The sequence below is a fragment of the Lactuca sativa genome, chromosome 2 (assembly GCF_002870075.4).
Source record: "Lactuca sativa cultivar Salinas chromosome 2, Lsat_Salinas_v11, whole genome shotgun sequence".
NCBI classification, from domain to species: Eukaryota; Viridiplantae; Streptophyta; class Magnoliopsida; order Asterales; family Asteraceae; genus Lactuca; species Lactuca sativa.
Window position 1 is genome coordinate 9,143,603 of NC_056624.2, and position 10,443 is coordinate 9,154,045.

The 10,443-nt window shown below is 39.5% G+C and overlaps 1 non-coding gene across 1 annotated transcript; it reads right to left on the reverse strand.

Annotated features, from left to right (window-relative positions):
• Positions 1–643: 643 nt before the first annotated feature.
• On the reverse strand, positions 644–750 carry LOC111905555 (small nucleolar RNA R71). The gene has a single exon (XR_002854928.2). It is a non-coding gene; the product is annotated as a small nucleolar RNA R71 (small nucleolar RNA).
• Between the last annotated feature and the right edge of the window lie 9,693 nt (positions 751–10,443).

The following is a 10,443-nucleotide window of genomic DNA, read 5'->3' on the forward strand; positions in this document are numbered from 1 at the left end:
AAGCTCAAACACACACTTGGTGCCACCACTGGAAGACCCCGAGTCTGCACTTCACAAGAAAAAGACGCCCTTGCAAGAACTGAAGTCAGCTTTTTCTAGGAAGTCGGGAAAGAAGACAGGAGAGTCAAGTTCATCAGCGAAGCATAAGTGCAATCTTGAGCACTTGGATCATACACCCGTGCAAACCGAGTCCGAAAGCGATACCGAGACAGAGTTTGAAGAACACACGAGTGAACCCGAGAACGAGCCAAGGAACGAGATGGCAGCGATTGAAGAAATGTCCATGGGAGCTTACAAGAAGCGGATCCGAGAAGATATGGGTCCCGGTTTAGTCCAACCCGCAATACCTGCCACTGCCACATTCGAGCTGAAGGGACACATATTGACTGCATTGAAGGACATCCCATTTTTCGGGAAAGATCATGAGGATGCTTTTAAGCATCTAGATGAAGTCAACGACATTACAGATTACTTCAATGTCCCAAATGTCAACAGAAACACAGTCTTGCTTAGGATGCTTCCCATCACTTTCAAAGGAGCTGCTAAGGAGTGGTTAAAAGCACTCCCACCGGGTACAATCACCACTTGGGCTCAAATGCGTGAGCAATTCTTGGACCAGTTTTGCCCGCCATCCAAGATAGCCAAACTCAAGAAGGTGATAGCCAACTTTGAGCAACAGCCGGGGGAGTCACTATATGAAGCATGGGAGCGGTACAAGGGCTTGCTCAGAAATTGCCCTCAACATGACCTAAATGTGCAGCAAGAGATGTCAATCTTTTATGATGGGGTCAATGTGATGACAAGACAACTCCTTGATTCTCAAGGACCGTTGACAAAGAAAAATCCAAGGGAGGTTAAGGAGCTAATTGAAGAATTCGCAAAACACTCTCGCGAATACCACAACCCGAGGCAAGATGGAAGCAAAGGCGGTGGAGGGGCCCAAACTGAAGAAATTGCAGCTGTCATGGCCATGCTGAATAACATGGATCGCAGGATAACACAAATGGACTAGTCGATACATGCCATAAGAGTGGGGTGCGAGAGATGCAGTGGTCCACACTTGACCAAGGACTGCAATAAAGATGAGTTTGGGAACAGAAGAGCTCAAGTGTGCTACTTTAGTGGGGATAAATTTGATGATGACTGGAGGAAACCGAAGAAGGAGTGGCTGCCATATGAAGAGTATAAGAAGCAAAAAGAAGAGAAGTATAGGTAGATAGGTCGAGGCCTTTGTCAAAAGGAGCAGCCACCAGCCGAGAAGAAACCCGACCTAGAGACCATTTTGATGAAGTTTATGGAGGCTTTGGAAAAGAGACACGATGCCACTGATTCCGCCATTTTGGAACAACAAGCTTTGATAAAGAATCAGCAAGCCTCCATCCATAACCTTGAAGTACAATTTGGTCAACTAGCCACTCTAGTTCATGAAAAATTGTCCCCGAAGAATCCCGAAGTAAGGACCCAATCTCACATAATGGCCATCGACACTGAAGAAGATGCAATCTCTGAGTTCCTGGAGGCATTTGAAGAAGAACCGCAGCAGCCCAAGAAATCAAGGATCGAAAATGGAAAAATTGCTGAACCAGGATCGCCACGACGTGGCACTCCTCTGGCCACGACGTGGCGCAAGTCTGATAAAAAATCCTTTGAGCCCATTCTAGCTTATCATCCACCTTTGCCATTTCCCACCCGAGCGGCACTTTGTCAACTGGAGAAGGAACATTTAGAGTTTGTGAAGCATGTGAAGGGGATTCCAATTAATACTCCCTTTGTCGAGTCCTTATCCAAAGCTCCCGAGAACCAGAAATTACTGCAAGACTTGATAGACACTCGAAGGCAATTAAAGAAGCAGTCTACAGTGGTTCTAAGTGAACAAACTTCAAAGGCTGTATTGGGGGAAACACCAGAAAAGATGGGGGATCCTGGACGCCTCACTCTTCCATGTGAGTTTGGGAATAAAATGAAGGTTAATGCTTTAGCCGATTCCGGGGCTAGCATTAACCTAATGCCTTTTTCATTTTATCAAAAATTGGAGATTCAGAAGATGAAGGCTACAACAATGAAGATTCACATGGCGAATCGTTCGGTGACACAACCCCGCGACATCGTGGAGGATATTTTGGTGAAAATTGGAAAATTTGTTTTTCCAATAGACTTTGTAGTCTTGGACATGAAAGAAGATCCGGATGTTCCAATAATCCTTGGCCGGCCATTGCTTAACACTGCTGGAGCCCTTGTTGATATCCGCGAGTCCAAGCTCACTTTGAGGGTTGGAGATGAACGAGAAGTCTTTGGGATAAAAAATGACTTTCAAGAAGATAAAGAAGAGGTGTTCACAATTAATGAAGAGAATGAACTAGAAGAACTGGAAAAGCTTATGGAAGAAGAGATAAAGGCAGTTCATTAAGTCAAGAGGACAAAACCGAAAGCATCTATTCCGTATTTGATTGAAGTCGTAGCTTACAAGAGTATGCCATCTTGGGTGAGCAAAGAGGACGAGGAAATGACAAGTGATGAAGAGGAAGTCACTTCATGAGTAACAAGGCCAGTGATGAAAGAAGAGGAGAATGCTATGGAGTGCAAGGGACAAACGAAGGGAACAAAACGCAAGCTTGAAGAAGAAGGAAAGGCTAAAAAGGAGAATTCCAAGAAAGCATATAAAAGACGAGTTCAAGCTTACAAGCAGCGGTTCAAGGAACAAAATATCTTAATGGTGGAATCGTCCGAAGATTCAATGTAGAAGGCACGGAGTCCAGCTCAAGACTCCAAGAAAAATAAGCACTTCTCGGGAGGCAACCCGAGTTTGGTTTGCATTTTCTTTTTAAATTTTTTTCGTTCTTTTCTTTTTAATTAGGAAAGACATCAACTCATCATGTAATAACTAGTAATTAGTAAAGAATTAGCTGTAGGGAACTTTAAGTAATGAATGAAATGCAAAGAAATTAGTTAATATGTTAGACTTTATTAAAATTTTGCATTTGGCAGTTTCCACGACGTGGGCATAGCAAGCCACGTCATGGATTAAAATAAAAACACGGGACTATAAAGCAGACTTAAGGTCCACGACGTGGGCATAGCCAGCCACGTCGTGGCCTTTAAAAATCAGGGGGGGGGGGACCATTTCCTTAAAACCCTTTGACCGATAATTCTCATTCCCCACTTGGAGACTGCCACACGAACGGAAACATCATAACCCCACAACCAATTTCTTAATCTAATTCCGATTTCCTTGCAAGATCTTGCCAATTAATCTACTTGGTACGTGTTTTACTCATTATTTTGTAGTAGTTCTTCCAATTTCAAGTTTTAATGGTTGGGGTTGATATGATTTACGAAATTGGTTGAATATGGTGGTTTATTTTAGATTGAATATCCCTTAAATGGTCATAGGAACAAACCCCAACTACTAATTTTGGTAGATACGACATGTAAATAAGTCCGATCTGTAAATTGTGACCGAACGCGACCCACGACGTGGCGCTGCCTGGCCACATCGTGACTTCTGTGAAATAGGTTGAAATTGTTTTAATGTGTTGGTTGTTTGCTGATTTGGTTTGCTTTTGTATGCAGAAATGGGACCACGACGAGCTGTTCCACAGGAGGAAAACCCGATAGATGTAGCAAGCATACATCCGTTATACCAGTTTCCTCAAAACATTCCCTGACCGTTGCTAACTACCTACGAGAATCGGCTTGGATGGTTATATAATAGGGAGTTTGCAATAGCCCCAATTATCGATTGGGGATGGCTTGGTAGAGTGGGAATGGTAGCGGAGTTGGAACGTTATTGGTCGAAGACTTATGTTGGAGATCAGTTTTCTTTCACTTGGCACGGGTGGATGTAAGGTCAAACCTTGAAATATGATAATGTTTAAAACAGACGTCAGCATCAGCGTTTTAGCAGCTCAGTTTGTAGTAGTTTAGTCAGTACATTGTAACAGATCTTGTTTTTATCTTGTTTCTATAGTTAGCCTAATTAGTTAGCTGGCATATCCCTGATTTATAGGGATTGTCTAGAATTGCAGTATATAATCCTTTGTATAGGTTTGTGAAAGAATCATCTTTCACAAACCCTAATCGTTGCTTTGTGCACACAATAATCTCTTTGTGAGATTATCCTTCTTAGTGAAAGCTTTTCTTCGTGAATTCTTCTTATTCTTATTTACTGTTATTGTTTGATAAATTGATTGATCTTAAGGCCTTTTCAATTGGTATCAGAGCAGGTTTCTTTTATCAAACAAATGGCTTCATCTTCCTCTTCGTCGAACTCATCAAATCATCCTTTTGCTAAAATTCCTCCGTTTGATGAAACAAATTTTGCCATGTGGAAAATAAAGGCTCTATATGCCTTAGAGTCAGTAGATGAAGACATGTTGGGCATCGTTGAAAATGGTCCATATGTCCTGATGTATCAGCCTCTGAAAAATTATGTTCCTGATGGTACTATGAAGAAAACACCTAAAGAAAACTGGACGACAGATGACAAAAGAAAACATGGTCTAGATGTTCGTGCTCGTGCTGCAATCAGCTACGCTTTTCCATATAATATCTTTGGGTTGGTTCAGAACTGCATCTCAGCGAAAGAGATGATGGATACTTTGACTGTATCGTTTGAAGGCACTGAAGAAGTCAAGGGCACTCAAATAAATGATCTTAACAGAAGGTATGAACATTTTTTTTGCAAAGAAAGGTGAAACCTTGACTCAAACCTTTAACAGATTCAATACTCTTGTTAATGATTTACGGAGATTAGATCAGTTAAAGCATAGAACTGTTCTAGTGCAGAAGTTTTTGGATTCTCTGGGTGCAGGTTGGGAGAACCATGTTGATGTGCTGAAAAACAATGAGAAGATCAACACTATGGACTTACAAAGTCTCTATGGAAATCTTCGATACTATGAAGAATCTAAGCTTCAAAGAAAGGAACTGATGAAAGATTCTCAGCGTGAATCATATGTAGCTTTGTTCTCAAACAAAAAGCTAGTGTCAGATTCAGACACTGAAAGTAATTCAGATACTGATTCCTCTAAAACTGACACTGATGATCTTGAAAAAGTTGTGGCTAGTCAGCTTTGATTGTAAAGACTTTTGAGAAATCAGGTCGAAACTTCTCAAAGTTTCAGAAGAAGATGGGAGGAAAGTTTTCAAAAGGATCAGATGCTAACAAAAAGCATGGCGCTGATAAGAAAGGGAAGGCTCAGTGTTTTAACTGTGGGAGCACTGATCATTTTGCGAAGGAATGTAAACAAAAAAAAAACAAAGCTCGGATGTATACTAGAAGCAGAAGTACAACAAGCTGATTGAGAAACTGAAAGCAGAAAACTTGGAACATAAAGTTCTTGTTGCTGAAGAAGAAAATTGGAAGACTGATGAGGAGTCATCAGATGATGAAGTCAAGTGTCTAATGGCAAAGATAGAAGATACAGATTTTCCTGAAAAAGGCACAAGTACATTTGATGCTGATATGTCTGATGCAGTTGAAAAATCCAAGAAGCACAACACTGACTCTCCTTCAATGTATCAGGTTAAAAACTTCGTTTCTTATTCAATGAATGAAAAAATCAGAATGTTTGAGTATTTGGGTGTCATTAATTCTAAAAAGAATCAAACAATAAGGGATTTACAAAATCATCTTGATCTTCTTAAAATTGAAATATCCATGAAAAATAACCTTATTTATTCCACTCAGGAAAATCTTAGAATCACTAGTTTGTCAAATTCATCTTTGTCTGCTGAAATTGACAATGTTAAAAATCTTTTGATCAAAGAACAAACTGTGCTTCATACTTGGGCAAAATCTCATAAGAATGCCAATTATATTATTTCTGCTCAAATTCCACATTCATGTGAGAAAATTCTTGGGGGTAATTTTGCAGAAGCTGAAAAAGTTTTTAAATCACAAGAAAAGGAATCTGAGTTTTATTCTATGAATGAGATGAAAAACAATTTCAAAAATAAGTTTGTCAGTAACTCTTTTATTAATCAGAGTTTAATTGATGAATACTGTATTACTAATTCTGATGGTATTACTGAGTGTAATGTTGAAATTACCGGAATTGATCCAACCTCTTACCCTGCACATCTTGTAAGACCAACTCCACTCACTGAGAATATTATTGCCTTTCCCATCTCAAATGGAGTGTTTCATGCTGTTCATGAACAACTTAAGCATTTTCCTGACTGCAATGCAATTGTGAACAAGTCCAAACCAGACACTGATGATAGCTCATCGTCTATCACTGATCATAATCTGTCTGACACTGAATTCAGTTGTGATTCTATAATGAACAAAAGGACACAAAGCTCTCTTGGTGAATCTTACAAGTCAAAATGTGTTAATTCAAAAAAATTGCTCACCAAGAGGAACTTTGGTACTAGAGTTTGTTACAGATGTGGTGATACCTCTCATAAGATTAGTGAATGTTCTTTTGATAAATCATCTTTAAGAGCTGATAATATTAAAGTTAGAAATGAAAAATGGACTCTTAAGTCAAATTCTTTAAACTGTCTTCCTAAGGAGTGTTATAATCTATTATCAAATAACTTTGTGAATGACCCATCCTCGAATGGGTCAGTGTGTTCTAACTAGTTTCTCAGCACTGCAAGGTCAGGAGCATCTTTGGTACTTAGATAGTGGTTGCTCAAGGCATATGACAGGATCAAAGTCTCTCCTGGAAGATTATGTCAAGAAAACTGGTCCTGCAGTAACTTATGGAGACAATGGAAAGGGGTTCACTAAAGGATATGGAAATATCAAATGCAATAACGTGGTTTTTCAAAATGTTTCATATGTAAAGGGTCTCAAACACAACCTTATCTCCATCAGTCAATTGTGTGATGCTGACTATGAAGTTCACTTTACAAATAAGGAAGGCAGAGTTGTCAACACTGACAAGAACATCGTACTTTCAGCAAGTAGAAAAGATGATATATATGTTTTTGACATGTTCTCGAGTGACAGGGCGCTGATGCAATGCTTCTTTACAAAGTCTCAGACGAATCTTAGCTGGATTTGGCACAAAAGGTTCTCTCATCTGAACTTCAAGAACCTATCCAAAATATCCAATCAAGATCTAGTTAGAGGGCTCCCAAAATTCAGCGTTGTGAAAGACAAGATGTGCTCAGCTTGTGAACAAGGAAAACAAACCAAGTCCTCTTTCAAACCCAAGTCATGTTCCAGTATATCAGTCCCTCTTCATTTACTCCACATGGACTTGTTTGGACCTATTCCAGTCCGTTCTCTAGGTGGAAATAAGTATACTCTAGTGGTTGTGGATGAGTTCACTAGATTTTCATGGGTGGTTTTCCTGAAGAAGAAAAGTCATGCTGCACAGGAAATTATTTCACTGATTCGTAAAAATGAGACACTAACAATTCTCAAAGTTAAGCAGCTAAGAAGTGATCATGGTACTGAGTTCCGAAATTCAACTCTTGAAGAATTTTGTGATCATAAAGACATTGGGCAAAACTTCTCAGCTCCTCGTACTCCTCAACAAAATGGAGTCGCTGAACGAAGAAATAGAACACCGATTGAGGCTGGAAGGACCTTAATGATTCATGCTGGTCTTCCTATGTCGTTTTGGGCTGAAGCTGTCAATACAGCGTGCTTTACTCAGAATCGATCCTTAATTCACAGGACTCATAAGAAGACACCATATGAAATGCTAAAAAGTTGAAAGCCAGACGTATCCTTCTTTCACGTGTTCGGATGTGTTTGCTATATTTTAAATCAGCGTGACCCAAGATCTAAATTTGAACCTAAGGCTGATAAAGGTATTTTTGTTGGATATTCATCTATTTCAAAGGCTTTTCGTGTTTTTCATGTGAACAGGCAATGCATTGAAGAATCCATTCATGTGAAGTTTGATGAGGAATCATACACTGATGAAAAAGTCATTCACTCTTCTTCTATTTTTCAAGAGCTTCTCTCTTGCCCATTTGACAAAGTTCCTCTTGCTGGAGATGAAGCTGATATTTCTGATTCTATTGTCCCAGCTCCATGTTCCTTGAATCAAGATTCTGCTGCCAGATCGTCAAATAATTCATAAGGTGCTGATAAAATCCTTGAAGCTGAAGATTATCCTACAACTGATAACTTGTCAGTGTCAAATTCTCCGGAATCAGCATCAGTCTCTGAACATCGATATCATCCTGTTGATCAAATTATTGGGAATATTCATGATGGTGTCCGAACCAGATCTCGTGTATCTAATAACTTTTGCATGTATGTTAATTTCGTTTCAATGATCTTACCGGACAAGATACACACATCTCTTCAAGATGCTGATTGGATTAAAGCCATGCAAGAAGAACTGAATGAGTTTGAAAGACACAAAGTTTGGAGTCTTGTCCCAAGACCATCAGGAAAGACCATCACCAGAACTCGCTGGGTCTATCGCAACAAGGTTGATAAAGATGGAATCATTACTCGCAACAAGGCAAGGCTTGTCGCTCAAGGGTTTACTCAAATTGAATCCATCGACTACGGGGAAACCTTTGCTCCAGTTGCTCGCATTGAAGCAATTAGACTGTTTCTCGCATACACATCCTACATGAATTTCATTGTCTATCAGATGGATGTGAAAACAGCCTTTCTTCATGGTGTGTTAGAAGAAGAAGTTTTCCTCAATCAGCCCCCAGGCTTTGTTGACAAAGATCACCCTGATTATGTGTACCGATTAGACAAAGCTGTTTATGGACTGAAGCAAGCACCCAGGGCTTGGTATGAGATGCTGACATCGTATCTTCTTGAAAATGGATACAGACAAGGAGCAACCGACAATACTCTCTTCATCAAAAACAAAGGCTCAGATATGGTTCTTGTTCAAATTTATGTCGATGACATCATTTTTTGCTCTCCAAATGAGAAACTAAGCAAAGAATTTGCAGAGATCATGTCTCAAAGGTTCGAAATGAGCATGATGGGGAAGATGACCTTCTTCTTAGGTCTTGAAGTTTAGCAACAAAAGTCAGGTATTTCTATTTGCCAAAGTAAATATATTTCTGACTTGCTTGTTAAGTATTCTCTCAGTGACTACAAACCAGCCTCTACACCAGTGTCCAAGACTGATAAGATACACGCTGATCCAACTGGAACTGATGTAAATCATTCTCTGTATCGAGGAATGATTGGATCTCTTTTGTATCTCACGGCAAGTCGTCCTGATATCATGTTTGGAACCATTCTCTGTGCTCGATTCAAAGTTAATCCCAAGGAATCCCATCTCATGGCCGTCAAACGTATCTTTCGATACTTGAAAGGGACTCAAAACCTAGCACTGTGGTATCCTCGCGACTCAACATTTGAACATTTTGGATACACTGATTCAGACTATGCAGGATGCAATTTAGACAAAAAGAGTACGTCTGGTGGATGTCACTTCCTTGGAAATCGTCTCATTAGCTGGTCTAGCAAGAAGCAAACATCAGTAGCCATCTCGACTGCAGAAGCTGAGTATGTTGCAGCTGGGAGATGTTGTGCTCAGCTTTTATGGATTCAAAATCAGCTTCTGGACTACAGGATCAAGTTCTCAAAGACTCCCATATATTGTGATAACACCAGTGCCATTCAAATCACACAAAACCCTGTTCAGCACTCAAAGACGAAGCATATCGAAATCAGACATCATTTCATTAGAGATAATGTTGAAAAGGGAAAGGTTGTTCTTGAACATGTCAAGACTTCAGAGCAACTTGCTGATATCTTCACTAAAGCACTGGATTCTCAAACAAATGCTTACATTATTGGAGAACTTGGAATGATTACTTTGTAATTAATTTTGCTAATTAACTTTGCTAATGTTTGGTGTTGTCTTATAAGCTGATGTATATCGTGCTGATGATGATATGCTGGTGATATTTGCATACTAAGTGCTTGGTTTGATCTCCTATCTTTCTCTCTTCTTTAACTCTTCTCAACTAAAGTTGAATGATTCACTGTATTAAACCATACACTGATAACAACTTGAAACTCTTTGCCGATGGTTAGATCAAAACACCAAGATCTATCACACGCAACTATCTCTTCTTACCAATCTTACACTGATTTAATGATTCAGTGTGACAAAACACACGCTGATGAGAATCTAAAAATCTTTGCCGATGGTTAGATCAAAACACCAAGATCTATCACACGCAACTATCTCTTCTTACCAATCTTACACTGATTCCGTGATTCAGTGTGACAAAACACACACTGATGAGAATCTAAAAATCTTTGCCGATGGTTAGACAAAAACACCAAGGTTTATCACACGCAACAATCCTTTCTTTACCTTCTTCTCATTCCGTGTCTAATGATTCAGTAAGATAAACCACTCACTGATAAAGATACAACACTCTGTGCCGATGGTTAGATAATGTAACTAGTATCTATCACACGCACCAATCTCCTTGCTAGCCCCAATTAAGCAAGTTGTACCTTGAATTGACGGAGAAATATTT